General features: G+C 34.0%; 1 protein-coding gene across 6 annotated transcripts in view; it reads right to left on the bottom strand.

Moving 5' to 3' along the window:
- Sema1a (semaphorin 1a) overlaps nucleotides 1-20,883 on the bottom strand; it is a 364,324-nt gene that overhangs the window by 163,261 nt on the left and 180,180 nt on the right. The window contains exon 3 of one of the 6 annotated variants that reach the window (XM_076125604.1): nucleotides 11,808-11,921. The exons of the other annotated variants lie outside the window; for them this stretch is intronic. The gene's annotated coding sequence lies outside the window, so the exon portion shown is untranslated. The remainder of the gene's footprint in view (nucleotides 1-11,807; nucleotides 11,922-20,883) is intronic. 6 annotated transcript variants of the gene reach the window in all.

Here is a 20,883-nt window from a genome sequence, read left to right as displayed (position 1 = left end):
GATTTGACACGGACCTTAGTAAGAGGCCCGACGTCTTGAAATGAGTTATGTTTACATCTCCACCCGACCTTGCCCTTCAAGAAATAGAGTCTATATTAGCGCGACACGCGCCAACAAGTACTATCGTCCATAACAAGCAATTAAGGACCTTAAGTCACGGGCAATATAGTTGTTATTGCAATGTAATTAGACATTATCTGCTAAGGTGGACAGTAAACGCATATTTCACTCGGTCCCTTGTTTACTGTTACTACCAAAACAATGGCCACCGTAATAATAATTACTCCATACAGATATGAAATGGGGTCTTGTAGGAAAATGGCGAAAACGTAGTAACTTGCTTGGTAATTGGATTACAGGAGGTGCTTGATTTTGTGAGAATTTCGGGAAGTGAACTATCCGGTAGAGGGCGTTACGTGTTTCGACTGACGTGATTTGATAGTATTGCTTTGCATGTTACGTGTTGGAACAGATACACTGTTAATTTAGCTGGCTCCTTTTAGATAGTTCAGAAGAATATTTTTTTCATGCACTGTTGTTTCATTACGTCACATTATCGTCACGGTCATTTTTCTTATAAAATCAGAGCATTTTCGGTATCTGCCAGTTATAATGATATCAAGGAAAAATTTCGGGTAATTTTACGATCAAACCGTTCAAACTCGTGTGTCAAAACCTTCAAAGATTATTAGTTTCTTCTGTCAAATGAACGTTAAATTTTCACTACTATATTACTATGCAGTCTGCTTACACAGACGTTTCAGTGAATTGAAATATCACTTAGAACTTGTAAACAAATAGAACAGTAGAACAGTGAAGTTATCAGTATTCAAGAGAGTGCACAAACTCAAGTAATGAAGTCAACTACAGCTCGCTAAACTACTGGAAATTAAACAAAAATATGTATTTTAAAACTAAGTTTATTAATTACAAAGAAGACACTTTGGTTCGCTGATTAGTTGTCTGAGTTTATGTGTTTTACTTTGTATCTTTAAACAAGAGATTTAATGTGAAAGCGGAGTATAGTTAATAATTATTACGGATTAGATTTTCGATTACTAATACTATATCTAAGTCTATCTAATGGAGCAATACATCTATACATCTTTGTTATTATTGATACAATGATACGTGAATCTTAAGTCAAATAAATACATATGTTATGTACTTGAAACTATTTCCGCAAACCCTCAACAGTATAGAATCGCGTCGCGAAAGCAATCTAAGCGGCCAGTAACAAACTGCAGCGCTAAGCTTAAATAAAATATGTCACTAATACCAAACCGGGATAACCGACACATTTATTATAATGTAACAGGATTCCATTGGAAATAACGTTGTCCGTCGTATTCTAGTCGGAGCAGCGGCGAGTTAGCGCCAACAAATACTGTATTCTACGAATGTACCTATTTGTTTTCGAATCACGTCCGTCGGGGCGCCTTGGGCGGTAAACAGGGGGGGACCGGAGAGGGAAGGGGGGTTAACGGGCGAAAAATTGCGTACCTATTCCTTACTGAATTAGTACACCAGTGTAAATGAGCCCGAGACGCCCAGTTTGCGATCTCGACCGAGATTGCACCACTCTAGCGAATTTCTCGAGATAATAGTATAATAGTAGGTTGCCTCAACGTCTCTAATTGGATTGAGATGCTGCAAAGAATTGTTTTGATGTAATTAAATCAACGAAAACGTTGGATTAGTGTGAATTGTGCGGGAGATAGACGTGTTGACGGAGGTGTACGGATAACCGCTACTGAAGCCTCGCCAATAATTGTTTTAATTTGACGTTTGAAGGAGAGGGCGTTTGCTAAAACTGGGGTAACGTAATTGAGAGTCAAATCATTCGTTTGTATTCGTGGCTCTGTGCTAAGATATTCATCAGTAGCCTAACAACAAAAAATAAACGATTTAAAATACTACGTCCCAGAAACGTAAGACACATAATATTCTCTGCAAAATAAACTTTAAAACCCGCTTTTACTAAACTCTCAAACTCGGTTCCGCACACAAGAAGAGATAAGTATTTCATAATAATATATTCATGAGCAAAAATGTACACATACTTCGTTAGACGGTTATCCTCAGAATGCACACTTCTCCGTTAATTACTCAGTAATTCTATGGAACGAAAAACACAAAGAGCCGTAGCCGAAATGCTAAAGTTTCGCTTTAAGAACTGCTCGTAGGGCTGCCGAGTTTATTTTGAGTATAAAGATTTTTAACTAGAGGCTTACCAAAAAGGTATTTCTATAAAGTGTACCAAAAACGTATGCATGCAGAGTTCTAGATTTGGAAATAAATCTAGGTCACTGGAATTATCAAAGAAAAAGAACATACATACATATATAATCTAGAAAAAGATTAATGTATTCAGTAAAAATCTATAAAAAACACAAATCTAACTTATAGAGCCACTCATGATAAATCGCACTAAAGTCATTTATAATTAAAAAGAAAGCAAAACATTCGGTATTACGTTTCGTTACAAAAACGAGGAACAAAATCTGTTCTTTGTGACTTCAACCCTAGCTGAGGGTTGGCAACAATACTCGCTAGATTTGATTTACGAAGAACAATAGCTGGTCCATGGCTGTCCGGCGAGTCATGTGTAGACACATGAGGGCTGTTTTTCTTAAATATTACTGAATTACTGACGATGAGAGTATGGAATGGTTGGATAATTTTTAGACTAGTATTTTTAGGTTTTTAGTTAACATTTTCTTTTATCATTTAAACAAACATTAATTATCTTAATTCCAAATTCATTAAAAAAAAATAGCCTGCCAAAGGTTGTACACAATGTTTTTTCATCCAGCTAACAACGTAAGTCATTACAATTTATAGGTACGCAAATTCATTAAGGCCCGTAGCGCGATTCTCTACAGTTGGCACCATAGAGTATCGATAGTTTGACATTTAAAATGTACTGCAAAAATAGTTCCTACAGCGCCCGCTAGAGGCGCTGATCAGATTTTCATACGAAATTTATCGATAGCTAGCTGTCAATACTCTATAGAAGTAGAGAATCGTGCTACTAGTTATAATAAGTACAATAATAATAATCATATTAATATTAACAGTATAAAATGCTTCCTTGTCTTGTTCCATGTCTCCTTGCTTGTTCAGTGAAGATTGTTCATCAGCGTCATACTTCGGTTTGGATAGACTGGTGAATATAACACGACCAATCGATTCAAACCAAAGAGTGAAACTGAAAGTGGAGTGCTTGCTGTAGGCTGCTCGTAAAACTTGCATGCTCGAGACTTTTCCTGGAACCTTCTCGAAAGTGTGTGAAGACTTCCAAGGGTAATGGATTACGTGATGATATAACTTCTCAGAATAGAACTCTCTCAAAGCCCGTATTCACTAACATGGTATTAATATATTATTGCATTTGTAGCTAATGTTTAGTATGAATTAGGAATTACAGTGTAATTTGCTCTTTTTGCAACTTGACGTTTTGATTTTTTTACGTTTACAGTATGTTAGTGAATATGAGTTTTTAGATTAGTAACAAAAATGAATGCCAAATAAATGCCAGCATTCGCAATAATTCATTTATTCAGCTATTTTCAATTTTATTTCAACTGAATAATGCCTCAGAATAATAGACAGCTGGTACTTAGAGGTTAACCTAGTTTTAACAAAAAGAATATAAAAATTATAATGTTTCGGTGAAAACTTTTTACTATCTTGTTCACTCAAAAGATAAAGTTCTATATTTTCACTCCACATCCATATTTTTAGAAGATAAAAAATAAAATAGTAAATCTAGAACAATTTTCGCCACCCCTAGCGGTGGGTAGGCAACAATGGGCGCCATGTTTGATTTGCGAAGAACAAAGGCTCACAATAGCGAGTCACATGCGACTTTAGGCCCTTCAAGGAAATGATTGTGTGGTGAGCACCCGCTTTGCGATGATTGCTCAGTTATTGTAAGGAAAAAGTGTTTGGCTTTCCACTAGTCAATGTGGATGATTTTACTTGATTTTTGCTCGGTTGAGTTAGTAAAAGACTGAGGAATTATTGATAATGTTGCGCTATTTTACTAGGTTGTAATGTTATAGTTTTATATACATACAAATAACATATAGGTATAGCAAACAATATACGTCAGTAAAAATATTGTTACCGACTATAAAGATATAATTTTACTTTTAACAGAAAAAATATGAGTTCAAAGTATCATTTTGAAAGGACAATACACAAATCAAATCGCTTAAATTTAAAAAGCCTATAAATAATATACATTATTATTATATTCCAAGTAAAATTCGGAAGGTATAAGTACTCAATTCCTTCACTTCATAAACGTACATAACAAAACGATAAACTTATAACACTAAAACATACTACTTAAGGGTAAAAAGTAAGTAAATGTATTGATCTTATACTAATGTATGTCTTGCACGGATCACTGCGTGACGAGGGATGGCCATACAATGTTTTAGTAAAAGAATACATGACGTATTTTTATTGAATTTATCTTTAGCTTAACATAGAAAGCTAAATATTTTATATATATAAAGTAACAGACTTTAAGGTTGAATAATAATATAAATAAATAAATATCATTGGACAACTCACACACGGTCATTTGATTCCAAACTAAGCAGAGCTTGTACTATGGTAACCAAATAACTGATAAACATACATATATATTTCTAAATACATACTTATATAGATAAATTGACATCCAGGCTCAGAACAAATACTTTTAATACTTAATCGGCAGTGACATTACTATAGCGTGAAACACTTGTGTGTTTAAACTTCAATACATATTTTTTTCCATCTTTGAAAACATAAATCTAATCCGTAACTTCATTCTTATCTAAGAGAAAAAACAGCGTATACCAAAGAGTAGTTCAAATCTAAACATTTCCTAAGGAGCAACGTTTCTTGTTACAAGTTCCCTCAACAATAAAACAATTTATTATCATTAAATTTCGCCTTCATACATCCAAAGGGCGAGAATTCGTGATTCATCGGTCGAGAGAATTTAATCCGTGGCGAACGGTCGGGCCGTGTAATTGTATTCATGATTCGGCATCGTGTGCGCCGACCCTTATATGCATACCCGACCGTTTTAATGACCGAAGACCCTTACAATACGTAAATGATGCGGATAAAGCGATTTTGGAATTAATTTAGGATTTATTGTATGTATTTGTATTGATTGCTTTGTATGAAATGTATGTTTAATAAAGAAAGGGTACGCACAGGTTTGTAATTTGGTTTATTATATATATTATTGTTTAAATTAATCCACATTCGGGGAAAAAAGGTACTACGCTACGTGTTACCTTTTATCCGCGTATTGTGTCGAACTGATTTCGATTTTGATACCCGATAAAAATTGCAATGGAATTAACAAATGAATTTCAATTTCATAACTATCGCAAACCAGTCAACACTCTACTTAAACTACAAACTTATTTTCCGCAAAAACAGCCAGTATCATTCAAGCAACAGTAAATAACTGTGTATACAAAACTACAGCAAAATAAAGTCGGACCACAATAACATTGCAAAAATACACATGCCACCGGATTAACCGCTACCACATAACAAAACCTAACGAATGTGACATACGAAGATTAACCCTAGCATGTCTTCAACCAATCTCGTCCCACCATGTAGATTTATTACATGGGGCGAAGTCTGTGGCCGCCACAGCCTGGCACCGACGACATGGTTACACCGAATTATTCATAGCCGGCCTTGCTCCAACTTATAGGATGCAAGGAGTTTGTACCGCGGCGTGCTAGATACGGGATATGTTTTGATGATATGTTGCGAAACTTTCATATATTATTTGCAAATATTTTTAGGTCAATTCATAAGACGCTAAATTAATTTATACGTGTATTTGTGTACGTATTTAAATTTGGTCTTTAATTTGATCTTTACCTTTACTTACTCGCCTTGGGAAAAGGCGTGATTTTATGAATATAGTACTCCAAAAACAAATAACACCATCTTCGATCATTAGCAATGTCTTTGGTTTTTGTCTGGTTTGTCATTTGTAATTTATTCAAAATTGTTCCTGCAAAATGCTCTTGATTATAATTTCTTTAGACTAATATTCCTGATACTCGATTAGCTGATAGCAGTGAAAAATCTATTCTCTGAACAAGCAACTGGCTTAGTCTCGTTCTACGAAACAAAATTCCGAGAATGAATGGGTGACCTTGCTCTATTTTACTTCTGAATTCAGGGCAGGCAGTATCGGATAAGCATGAGCATACCTTGTATTCTTGCAACAATATAGCTCGAACGAAATTTTGGAACCAATGGATAGAAAATTTATAGAAATAGTTATATTCACTGACTATGAGATAAAAATCAATTAATAAGTTTCTATTACTAATTTGTTTAGTGCATCTAATACACAAATATTAGCAATAAATAAATATGTAGGTATGGAAATATTTGTAGCTTATACAAAATTGTCTAAAAGTGGTGAAACGCCGTAAGCCTGAGCGTGAAATAAATTACCATTAACAAATAGATGATAATACCAATAAGCTGTCTAATTAAGAAGCCTATAATAAAGGAAACCATTCAATAATTTCACAGTTCATTAACCTCATAAATAAGTACAAAAATACATGATATTATTCTTTATTTCAACGTGACACTTGGTTTACAAGAACTGTTACCCAATTATCTATCGCTGTCGACTATTGACAACCGGCTAACTTTTATTTAGAAACCGATCAACGCCTCTAGCAGGCAATGATGGAACTATTTGTTGAGTACATTTTAAATGTCAAACTCTCGATACTCGATGATTCGAAAAGTACACAAGTGCGCTACTGTAGGTGTAGTATCTACCACCATCAACTATCGACAAGCGGCTAGCTACAGATAACTTTAGTATAGAAATCTGATCAGCGCCTCTAGCGGGCACAATTAGAACTAAGTTTGAAGTACATTTTAAATGTCAAACATTCGGCACTCGATAGCAACTACTGTAGAAATTCGCGCTACAGTATTCCACAAGGTGATTATGCAATATCTTGTTCAACACTGACAGGCAAATCCTCAACACTTTTACAATGAAAAGGAGGTATTACGTGCAAAGGCTTAAGGTATTTAGTTTCTGAGAAATGGTTCATATGAAAAGTGGGGAATACTTAGTATATTTAAGAAAATACTGTTGAAATATTGTTAGCAGAAGAGAAGCAAGGGTGATATCATAATACTGTTTTTTTCTTTTTTTAGTAAAGGCTACTATATCCTTTGTTCACATCTGCTAAGTCTTAGTAAAAAACTGTTTTAAAAATATCATTTTAGTTCGTAGATGGTAGCAAATTTATTTTAGATTTTTGTGCAATGTTTAACATTATCTGCCATCTGCTGACAGCTCTAAGAAATTTAAAATAAATAAAATATCGGATGATATATTTTCAAATCAAAGTTATTGAAATATGCTGACTTATAACAAAGACTCACAAATTCGCGATAGAAACGTGAAGAAAATAAATCACCAATTTTTGAACATTTGTGAAGATTTCGCCTTTGTGAGTGGACTCCCGCGGGATTCCTATAATTCATCAAGGTGCTCGCCGTTCGTCTTTCTGAAGTGATCAATTTATTTAAAAAAACATTCATTGTCTAAGAAATATGAGCTGTTTTCTTAACATTGTTAACGATGTCTGTTCAAGATAATAATATTGTTTTATTTATTTATCGAATATTTCAACTATGATCGCAGTATTACTACGTAAGCAAAAATAATTTTGATTAAAATTAACGAAAACATTATGATATAATAGTAGTTCATTGGTAAAAAAACATTTATGAAAATAAACTCAATGATTTAACTCATAAGATTACAGTTTAGTAATGTATGTATCTACTCTAAACTTTCCCAGTTAATAGTAACTAATAGACCAAAATGCACCGTGTGTACATTTGATCAAATATTGACGAGCCCGCCTCCTTACAAACACAAATAAGTGCCAACATCTGTCTCAATTAGCCAATATTTGTTCCAAATTATATCGCCAATTAATCGCACTTCCCATACAGTTTACCATTCCAACATTTTGTTTCCAAACCATACAAATTTGATCATTTCCGGATCTGTATTAACCAAACATTACAACTGAAACTAAATTACGGGGTGCGAAAATAACTTTAAAAATACAAGCGACATTCGAAATTGGACCTTATTGCGTTACTTTTAGTATGGTATTTCGACGCAGATTTTTAGTTTGCCATTACGGTTGACCCTCGTAAATTGTGGCCAAGGACAAAACAACACGTTTTGAGCTGGAACAAGTTATTTGGGAATATCTGAAACTATGTAATATGTTCCGTTACTCGGGATTAGTATTGTTTCTGATATTTGTCTCAATTTTATAGCTATCAGAGATCGTAAAATGGGTGTGTGGAGGAATTTAATATCGGACATTGCTTAACTTGTATCTGAGGGTTCAACCATGTGTAGGTAATCGTGTCTTTTACAACATACGGACAATGGAAACTTCATTATGGAGGATGAAGGTTATGTTGCTTATTTCCGAGTATTGATTTTACGCGGAATTATGGCCGAGCGTTGCTATGGTGATGGTTTTTAACAATAGGAACCGAAATATACGAATGTAGGTACTTATTCAACATACATGACAAAGTTTCCTTTAGATCGGAGCGCTTGTAGACATGGTTTTCTTTTATAGAAGGTAACATAGTATGAGTATTTAATGCCTGCTACTTATTATTCACATTTTTCATCACAATATAAAACTACATATTGTCATGACAACAACTACTCATAGATGACAACACATTACTGGCAGGTATGTAGGCAAATTCCAAAGTTTATTTACCTAGTTAATTAGGCGATATGAAGTGCCTCAGCACTAATTAATCCGAAGATATTTGTCCGCGTCAATCAGCGCTGTAGTAATTCAACGTTATCGCAATGAACATACAAATACGTGAATTATGTTTGTATGTTTGTATGTTTGCGTGTGTGTTGTGTCCACGAATAGTAATGAACCCAATCATCTGGACATAAATATGAATGTATCCGGTATGTCAATATGTGTTTGATTGTTCTACTATTATTGGGAATGTGAAGATAATGTTAGAGATACAACTGATTGATAATTACATATAATTATTATGTATTTTAGGTATGATAATACAAAGCAACTATTTGGAGCTAAACTAAGTAATTGCGAGAGTTTTTGTTTAACTTATTATTGTAAACATTCAAAGGAAATATTATATAACCGTAACTAATGAAAACCTGCCATAACTATTTTATGCTTTCTAAATATTATTCCAGTCTGTTTAGTTTTTCGAAGTGAGTGGTTGAACAAAATTCTTATTCAGTATTAAACACAATTGCGATACATACTTATTATATTATGGCCGACCTAATCAGAAATCACTTCATGCATGAAAATAGACATCCGAATAAAGCCTACGTCTGCGAATACAAGCAATACAAAGATCTATATCTAATACAGTTCTATTTGAATTCTAGACGAATAGAATAGTCGGAAAATTAGGTTACCGTCGTCAGCCTACGAATTTACTTCTAACCTAAATACGTTAACCGCAAAACAAATAATAGCTTATCTATTTTGTATCTAACAAAGAAAAACTCTTTGAGATCCGTCAGCACGCGAACGAACTTCGTTTTTGTAAAGCCGCGATTGCTTGATAAACGAATACTAGAATACTACTTTTTGTTTCCACTTGTATCAAAATCTACAAACCAGTATATCCGATGTAAGACTAAAAATATGTTGTTAAAGTCTGCAGTATATTTTAACTTTTTCAGCCAAATCTATCCCGTATGCTTTGAAACACATAATAAGATGTTTTGACTACAGTGAAAGAAAATGCCTACTAGTTCAAAGGTTGAACTATTGGTTTATTGACTGGGAGTGGGCAGCTACAAAAACCTACAACAACTGTGAGCAATTTCTAAAGCTATGTTTATTAATTTCTAGAACCTAGTATGCTGACGCGATTGACTCCTCTTCTGTCATAGGATTATCTTAAAAACCCCTTCTTAGGTTGTGCGTACAAAGCATAATATATAAGATAACCAATCCATCAACATTACATATTCAAAATTTCAGTGAGCCTTTGAGGCTCTGACACAAACCGCGGCTTTAGTTTCTCTATCATATTCAAGGCCAGCTCGATCGACTTTCCATTTTCCTAAAGCAACAAAACGCAATATACGTGCGTGACAGATAAAACAAAATAACGTCGATCGCAATGATTATGCCCACAGATATGGCCGAAGGCATAATACGTATTTCAAAATACATAGTAATAGCTTATTTGGTTTTCTGTACTATTGAACCAATATTGTGTTCTGGGTTATTTCTTTATTCAAAAACATAGAGTTTTTCGTTTCAAATGTTTTTTCAGTGTATGGATTAGTTTGTAGACAGTGCCTTTTTAAAAAAAAAATAGGCAAGTGTGGTTTCCCAATTTAACAGAAAGCAATTTTATTGTTATCTGTTATACATGATTCCGAGGGTTGAACTACAATAGATAATTTTTAACCCGATACCGCCTGGTTTTACCAGTAGTACGTAAAATGTATTTATGAAAAATATACTTGTAATTAAATTCGTGTCACATATAAACCTATACATTTGTATATTATAAAGAGTACCCTGCAAACTACTACGCAAATAAATTCTCCAAAAGCAATCCGCAACAGAAACAAGTATCTAGAAAAGAAATAAAATTGGAACGCATTGGTTAAACAAATGTCTTATTGTTCTTCGCAGCGGCTGAGTGTAATACAGCGGCCATTTGTCAAGATAAACGCGCAACGAACCAACGAATGATAAGGGCTGTGTTACGCAACAAGATTTGCACCTATGACTTAGAGAGAATCATGAGTTTTGATACCTGTCTACAATACCCTTGCTTGTTTTGTTTATTTTTATTGAGAATTTGTTTGCTGTTTCTTTAATGTTACTTATATTTTGTAGTACCATGTCAGTTTGTTTGTTTGTTTGTATGTATGTATTTGTGTGTTCAGTGAATTATAGTGAGCTAAACAAATAGTTATTAAGCTATAAAGACTAGTTTCATCATTTCCGTAAAGCTTATCGCTGTGGATAAAGCATCAAATGGAAGAAGAAAGTATCAAAAACGTTTAGTCAACAAATACTTATCTAAAGGTACAGAAAATAGGCCGTCAGTATTTCACGAACTATCAAGATCTATTACTACAAAACTAAAGTTAACAAAACACCTAATGATGTAATAACAGGCTTCAAAAGTCCTTTGGCAACAACGCAGACACATTTCATTCGACGAAATTTCTAATTACTTTCCATTTATTCAATTCGCAGATACGTAATTAACGACCATCTGTAATTGGCGATACTCAATACCTCCAAGTCGGTAATAATTAAAGAAAAATAACTTTAGCAATTTTCCCTTATCGAGGGTCAAGGAGCGGAATTCCGTGTCCTTTTTTTACTTTTTTATTCACTTTTCCGTTTCATTTAATTTGCCTCGTCAGTGGATCGCCCTTTGGCTGTGTTATCCATTTGACCGGCTTGACACCTCTATGTTTAATTTATTCTTTGACAGTATATTTGCTGCTTTGATGACAGTGGTGGGTTTTAATTTCTGTGGGGTTTTTTTTCAAAGACGATGAAATGAGTCATGATGTGAGTTAGAAATAAAGATACTGAGATTAGATAGTATTGGTAAAATATGATAAAAATATCATAAGTGAAATAGTATTTGATGATTAACTTTTAAGAACTTAACATACTGAATCTATATACAGGATTTATACATACTTATGTGATGGTAATACCCGCAGGATTTGTTTCAAAAGTTCCATTTTGGAAATGTGTTAGATCGTTCTAACATCACCAAACTACGTAGTACAGGACCATTGCAGACCAAATTACCTGTAACGACAAAATCAAGTATTAATATTAGAGTAGCAGCAAGGCGTCCACGTGTATACAGAATTGGGTCGGCCGGGCTCACCGAATTAGTATAGAAATTGGGTTATAAAGGCCCGCTCACATTGCGCTACTTTATGTACGTTGCGATGGCTCATATCGCTTTTTCTAGAGGGTTGTTTTGTTAGTATCTGACTTATTTATTTATTTTGTTTTGTACAAAGACTGTTTAGGAATAGCAAGTTGAAATAAGCTGGTTTGTTTAGCGTTTTCGAAAGTGTTTTGTGAAGTGACCATTTGAAACTTTGTTTTCACTTTTACGTGTGATTACACGAAAATAATACACACAATTTATACTTTCATTGGAAACAGCCATGTGGCAGTGAAATCAAACCAAAATATGTCACATTTTTTTTTTACCACGAAGAAGTTGATGCAGTGCCTAAGATAATTTTCACTGACCTTCAGAAAACAACAAATCAAATAGTTATAAATGTTGTGTATTTTTAACGTATCTCTATAATAGAGGTCAAGTGTACTATTAAAGTTTTCATAAACAGATTAGGAAACATATCACGAGTACCATCTAATAACTTGTTTCCACCAAACAAGTCATATCATCCAAAGATATCAGCCTGTAACCAAATTAATTTGTCGCATTAAAACCTCCTTAAACACGTACTCTAACATGATTTGAATAAATAATGGCAGTCTCAAAACACGTACAATTATCGCGGCTTCATCTAAATAACGTGGCGTTATTTCAACTAAATACATTTTAAATTGTACCGCGACTGTTTGTTTGTTTGTATGTTTGTATGTATGTTTACTGAATTATAGTGAGCTAAACAAATATTTATTGAGTTTAGTTTGGTTTCGAAGCTGTAAAGGAATGTTTGGATTGTAAATAATTATGTTGAAGTTTAACTTTCACGTGCTGTATTGTGGTAACTAGACATTTTTAGCGGTATTATCCACTTTTGGACATTGATATCCCACTATAAACATTTAGGGGAACTCGATAATATGACAATCTCCTTTAGTATGGTTAAAGACTATAATTATTATTTAAGCCATTCAAGAAGACAATGTAAAAATTCTGACGATTTCAGTGCTTATTACAATCCGCGAAAGTAAAAACTCTACCAAAATTATCTATTATATTTCCTATCAGCATATTTTTGGCCATAAGAACAAAGAATAATGTTCGAAACTTGTCAAAAACAAATAACACCAGTCCACAGCTGTAAGCCTTCGGTGAGGAAATATGATTACGTGTGAGTCAACACATACGCAGGTGACGTACAGGAAAATATACACAATTAACCAACGAATCACTCGATCAACATCTCACAGCCTCTTGGATGCTTTATGAATGTAGGCACAAAAAGTTGTACTTAAAATAGTTCAACTGTGACGATTCTGACTTAGAATACTACTTTATCCATGGTTTTATTTAGTTAAGGACATTATTAGGGGGTTTTTCTCGTGCTATTTATGAAGATAATAATGTTATGTTACATACTAGCTGACCCGGCAAACGTTGTTATGACATATACCTAATTAAAATTGTGTCACATGGGGGTATGAAAAATAGATTTTGGCCGAATCTCAGACCTACTCAATATGCTCACAAAATTTCATGAGAATCGGTCCAGCCGTTTCGGAGGAGTATGGCAACGAAAACTGTGACGCGAGAATATAATACATATATAGCTGACCCGCGCAACTTCGCTTGCGTCAAGTAAGAGAGAATGGGTCATAATATTCCCCTTTTTATTAACATTTTTTACTCGTACTCTGCTCCCATTGGTCGTAGCCTGATGATATATAGCCTATAGCCTTCCTCGATAAATGGGCTATCTAACACTGAAAGAATTTTTCAAATCGGACCAGTAGTTCCTAAGATTAGCGCGTTCAAACAAACAAACTCTTCAGCTTTATAATATTAGTATAGATTAGATTTCAAATCCTAAATCACTTTTATCGGAACACTGAAATACAACAGTTTGAAAAATATGCTTGTTTTTTATCAATAGATCGTATCATTCTTAAACACACTATCTAAAAAATAAAATACCAGAACGGCCATTTTAATAATACAGTCATTGAACTTCGAAAACCATTATTATAAAAGGTGTATATTAAACAAAAGTGAGATATTCAGATATTTATATCCAAAATGGAGCTGGATAATAGCAGCCATTTATCAACAAAGAAAACATAATTACAAATATAATGAAACTATTTCTGTGTAATAATAAACTAGTGGTGACGGTAAACAGTAACAATTTACTACAATTATAGTCATAATATAATTGGAGAGGCTGAAATTATTAGTTTGGTAAGTGTCGTAATTGTCTCACAGCATTTTTTGTTTATGAAATTGCGGCAATTTCGTGAGAATATAGCTTGAATATCGAAACAAGGAGACAATTGTTGATAAATATCCAAGTTTAAGAATTATTAACCACCAATAAAGAAACAAACACGTTATGACCCTTACAGCCACACCATAGGAAGGTAAAAAACAGGCCTATTTTTGACATTAAATACCAAAATGACGTCCATTTAAAATATTTTAGTTTGCAAGTAATCAAATTCGAAAGTAAAAAACTCCAAAAATCTTCCTTACTCACACCTAATTGATTACTCAAAAGCTTAAAGGATTAGACGATGATTAACCGATCTCAGAATTTTATTGAAAACACTCCTTCTAACAAGATTACGGAAAAATAAATCGGCGATCCGAAAAAATCTAAGTTCATTTTAAAACTTTACGAAAAGGACGGATTTTTGAAAGATTTGTTCTATGTATAGTTCGCGTGACCGTTTAGGCATTTAGGCTGAAAATTTGTGGTATTTTTACACAATAAATTTGGATAGAATACGCTGTTTTTGGTTCATAAAAGTGGCTTGAGAATTAGGTCGCGTCGTTGTCATGCAAGCGGCATACATTTGAGTAAAAAACGCGTACACTTCTGATATATGAGTGCGATATTTTAAAGATTAATAATAAAACCACGTACGTAATGCAAATACGACATGTTTATTATAAGACTGTGATATACATATTCTTATAAAGCGCGCGAACCAAATAATTGTGTAGTTGTTTACTAGAAGGCTTTTAGAAATGAATTTCAAACACTTTTCTTTAAATTCTGGGTAGTAAATATGATTTAGATAGATGCAAATAAAATCTTACTTTTGAATAGGATAACAAATTTTCACATTGGATTCTTGCATATCTGATACTACATTTTTGCAAAAAACATATTATTATTACCTACTTAGTGTAATTTATGGTGGTAAGTAAAGTTTAAGATTAATTTCAAATCACACATGTAAATATTTTTCTTAAAAGCACTTGATACGAATTAACCTACACTCCACTATAGTTGACTACACCCACTCACTATAACCATCAAAAACAGTAGAACTACCTCCATACTAATTAAAACAATATCTCCTTTCTTCCTTCTTAATTAACGTGATTTTCGTGCACATCCCGGTTATGTAATCAAGCAAAAAGTTCGTTTCGTTGCTAGGCAACCGGTATTAGGCGGTAAAACCATGCCATGGTGGAAAATTTCTCTGGAAAATTCCAGTATCATTTCCATATGAATACATTACAGAGTCCCATCAAAGTGTTCGAAGGACATTTGATTTTTGTTGTTATCTCAGCTGACTGATGGAGAATATGAAATAAGAAGTTTGACTACCGGAAAAATTGTAAATAAGATACAAATTTTATTAACATTACTAAATTTGCAAGGGATAACATTAATATAACTAATCAAGCATTCCAATGAAATTTCACCTACACGTGTCCCAAATTTGACAGGAAACATTAGCAGAAGTTATTTACTTTAATCTTCAAGCACTTCCTACGACCCTTAATTACGTCAATCTGAAAATAAGTTCCACACTCAACACGAGGCTCTCAAAACACGATACTTCAAGTACAATACGAGTAACCCTTTGAGTAACACAACACCTATTCACAAACTAGAATTCAAAGGTGTGACCTAAACGCTCGTAGGTATTTCACCGGCAGGCTAACTTTGCCCCACACTGCGGTGTAATTTAGCCCGAGTGCCGGTGTCAGTTTTGCTAAAAAACTCCAAGCTTTAGTCCTCCTTTTACAGCAATAACGCGAAATTTAAAAGTCCGTGCCATTTTATTTTAAACTCATATGCAATAGACGCAAAAAGGGCATTTTGCGGCGCGCTTTTGCATTAATATTATTATGCAGACATTTTCTTTTTTGTGAATACTCTAGCTTAGATAAAAGGATTAGGGTTTATAACGTACAATACGTGCGATAGGCGTTGTGGGCGTGAGACCTGACAGGATACTTATAATTTGTAAACGTGTGTTTGTTATTGTTTGGTTCTAAAAATAACTCTCAATAGAATCTGTTTTCTATAGAAAATTATAACAACAACCATCTCTGATACGTTTTATATTTTTATTCTTTGTATCATAAATGAATGCCGACCCATAAGCCGACATTAATCTCAGTTTTTTACCCTACTTAAGAACATAAAGATGTGGTCAACACATCGTGTCCACACATAAATTAGCAGAACAAAATACCGTCCAAATAAAGCCACACTAGAAAATTAAATTCCTCGAGAACACTCGCAAGAAACAAACAAGTTTGGCAAAATATTTGTGGGTAACGAAGCCAGTTTTTCTTTCCTCAGTGTTTATCCTGACAAATGGGTGCAGCATTATTGCGGCCTACGAACTGAACTTAGGACCAGCCGGTAATGTATTTCACAGGTTTTTGTTTTCTTTTGTCTCGCCCATACTCGGCACTGTGGGGATTAAACGACTTGCCTCCTTTTTTAAGTGTTCTTGAGGTTTCAAGTAAATGTGCGTGTTTAAGATATTTACTAACTACGTGAGATGGTAGTAAGTTTTATACCACAATGCTCTTGGTTAAACCTGAGCAACTTGTATTTGCATAAACGCAAAATTCGTCGAAAAAACTAAAGGGGAAAAGAAAGTGCATTATTTTTTTCTCCTTGAATTTTTTCGACAAATATTAATGTTCATAAAGTGGATAGTTCTCATAATGGCCTGCTATGTTTAACTAACTACTACGTTATTATCTACAAAAGAATTCACAGTAGAACAACTTTTAATCAAACAAACAAATAAATAATGTTTAGTACTCGTGTAGTGTGTGCTCAGTATTTTCAATTATAACAGACACGCTTAGAAAAGAGTAACAAAAATAAAACAACAAGCTACATCCGACTAGTTTCCAAGTAAAAATCCCGACATTGTATTTCATTCTAACAATTCTTTTATAACGGAAATCTTGATAAATACTCGGGGAAGTCTTGTAGAATATCCCATCTCCTAGTATTTCCATTTCGTAAATTAAATTACAAAGATTGAAAGAATGCACTCCGGTCTGCATTCACTTGACAGCCATTCTTCTTGAGAATCTTTAGACGTTCTACTGATCCCCGTTTATTCTTCTTAACACCTTCACGACTACTTACCATAATACAATACACTTTAGTTTTATGCATCGCGCCAGCCAGAGCATATATCAAGTTCTCAAATATTCTAGAAAATACATTTGTGAGTCCAAAGAATATTGTAGCTTTATTTATTGCAAGAATTTCTATAAAATATAGAGTTTAGTTATTTGATGTTTTATTCTGGAGTAAATAGAATGGAATGGAAGCAGAACGTATTGTTAGTGACGTGACTTGATTTAGGGATTCGAAGCATATCACTCGTATAAAAACGTTCTAGATGCTTAAATGCAAAACCTTCATATTAACTTTTTAACACCTTTGAATGATATATTCACCCTGACATAAAAATGTGGTAATTCTTTTATCAAACTGATAAACTAACTAACTTAACATGCAATTTAATTATTGTAAAACGTATGAACTCACGATAACATATCAAAAACATTTGAAGCACATAATTGTAAACAGAACAAAGTTTTTCTATCTAATCTATTTTGTCTCAGCGGGTCAGGGGTGAGTGACAGCGGCTGACATAATCCGTTTATCGCGACCCGCTGCTGCCCAGTGCCCAGTGTCCAGCGGGCCCCGACTCCACTGCAAATTGATTCGATACACATTGATTGTTTCCTTTTACATTATATCCTTCGAAAAATCTTTATTTTAAATATTAATTGGAAACATTGTTAAAACAATTTGACGATTAAAAAGAGTGGCCAGGAGTTTCTCGCCAGCTCTTCTCATTGGCCCTACCTTCGGAACTTGCGGTAAATTCACTTTCTGTATCATTGACTATCATAATTGTGAGCATTTGACCTAAATTAATAAAAGTTTTGATTTTGATTATGACTCTTTAAAACAAGTGGTTTAAAGAAATTTATTCGAATGTAGAAATATTTATATTCGATTGCAAAAAGTAATGTAATAAGTAATTATTACGAACTTGGCCCAGCAGCTGCCGTGCGCTCCTATTACGTATTCAAATTACGTTGAATATGTAATTTATTCATCATAATCTTACGTATGCCACCCATTTTTATTACAATAATATACGAAACACAATACCCTGGAGTGGCCACCAATACAGGGTGACCACAAAATAATTATACTACGGAAATTAAAGTAGTTTATGTAATTATTGTAGTAATTTTTTTCTGAGTCTGATGTGTTGTGACGGACGGGCTTACTAACTTCAATATTTGTAAGAGTAGTAGAGATAAGCCCGAGTTTATGTACAGATTTTAAGCCGTTTAGTAAATATAGGGAGCCTAACAGCGTTAAGGAAACTATTAGTTTCACGTATAAAGGTCTAAAGGCGTTGTAAACGTGTCCAGACAATTTTATTATCAGCGCTTTCAATTCTGAATAGATAAAACGTTGCGGGCGATGCACCGGCCGTGAGCCTCGAGTGCACCACGTCTAACCGTTGGCACAGATCCAACTACCAGACCAGCCTCACAAATCGACGTCTGCTACTCGCGCCCTTCCAACCAACAACCTCATCCAAATCATCCGAATTCAAACCGTAAATACAACAGTACAAAGTCCAAATTTATTTCTCACAAAATACATTCAGAATTCAAATGTGTCGCTGTGTTTCCAATATTCTATATCAATAAAGTGGAATGGCCTGGACGAAATAAGCCCGATTTTACAGAATAAAATGAGAAAATGATGACCGTGCAGGTGGCGCCGCGAGCGAAACATTGTATGTTTTTACATAAGCTTTCATTTAACGTTATTTGGTTAGGACGCAACACGTAAGTGTTTTAGCTAAATTGTTTTCGTTCTACCTCTAATAACAATTTAGATTCAATGAAGATCAGTGCTGGAGGTAAAACATTTTAATATTGAAAAGTCGTTTAAAGTAACGCCGGTGGGCGACTGTGTGAACCTATTGCATGTAGAATTCATGAAGTCAGCAATATTAAACAGACCTCTCTGCATTGAATGTGATGATTTTCCATTTCATTTTATCACTTGTGCCGAAACTAAAGTACAGAATACGTAGACTCTGTAGTCTCATAACGATTTGCATATTTACCTGCCGACGTAGTTAAATCTAGAATAGACGATCTTCGCCATTATGTTGTAGAGCAATTTTGTATATTGAAATACATAGAAATAATGCCCTAGTTCATCAGAAATTAAGACTGAATATAAATAAACTTGATAGGTTTTGGGTAATTTATTAACGATCGGTGATGTTATCATAAAAACAGAAGAATGCAAACTGTTGTTACAGAATAACGCAGTATTAACTTTACGTATAAGTAAGTTAACAACCCGTTCTTTGTCAACGCAAATCGTGGTAAAATAAACCTAAACCAACTCTCATTTGGCAAGGACACTCGTGTCCAACGGTGGCGGAGATAATTAGACTTATGTTCTTACAAAACAAACTAAAAAATTAAGGTTCATCTTAAACTCTTTACAAAATACAACTACAATAAAATGTTCTTGTACCGTGCGGTCAGCGACCCCTTGCCTTCAAATCGAGGGTGTCCGGTTGAAGGAAAGTCCTCCACTCTAATTACTCGCTTCTACAAAGAGTTTAGCTTCTCAAAGGTTTTACTGGTGCGAAATTACTAAAGACTTTTAACTATCCTAGTTTAAACGAGACCCAGTTGTGTGAGTCCTGCACTCGTTAGGAGTTCGTTTATACTTTATATTAGAACCTAGGGTCACTGGGCTATTTAATAAGGCTTTGTATCATAGTTTAATTAAAATATGTTGAAGAATGTGCTTTAACAACAGCTTTACGTAATTATATTCATGTATGAAGCTCCAAAAGTCCGTTACAATTAGTTCGATGCATCATCCAAAAGTTTGTTTCGTATAAAAAAATAATATCAACCTCTCTTTGAACAATACTAGTAACCTCGTTTACTAAATACACTACACGCTATTGTTCCGATCGAATTCCATGTAACGAAAATATAACAAAATGTATTTTAACATTGTTAAAATAAAAATGATATGTGCAACTAATAGCTACTCTGAATATTCTGACTGCCATATTCCCATAAAAGAGAAATCCTCTTAAAATTCAGACTAGTACGTCAGCTTTCAGTAACATCACACCTGCATCAGATTGTAGCCAAAAATGGAATGTTACGGAGTACCTTTTACGTTGAATTCCATTCCCGAATTCAGATTTCCACATAAAATTATTATTCCAACACATTTATCCGCCAATACTAAAATGATTGTATACTCAACCGAACTTAACTCTGCGTTTACTCCTAAATAATATATGGATCACACATGTTTACCGTTATATTGTATGGCAAAACAATAAAATGTCCTAAACAAATACTCAAGTACTTTATTAGCATCCCGCTTCTGTTTGCATAAAATAAAACAAAAAGACCTTCCTCAAACGAAGAATCACTGTTTATTATAAACGAAATACCGCAATAGGGAAGAAGAGTGCTAAAATTGATGCGAACTATCTACCTATAAAG

This window comes from Anticarsia gemmatalis, chromosome 17 (genome assembly GCF_050436995.1).
Source record: "Anticarsia gemmatalis isolate Benzon Research Colony breed Stoneville strain chromosome 17, ilAntGemm2 primary, whole genome shotgun sequence".
NCBI classification, from domain to species: Eukaryota; Metazoa; Arthropoda; class Insecta; order Lepidoptera; family Erebidae; genus Anticarsia; species Anticarsia gemmatalis.
The sequence above is the reverse complement of the archived record's forward strand: the minus strand, read 5'-3'. Positions and strand labels throughout refer to the sequence as shown.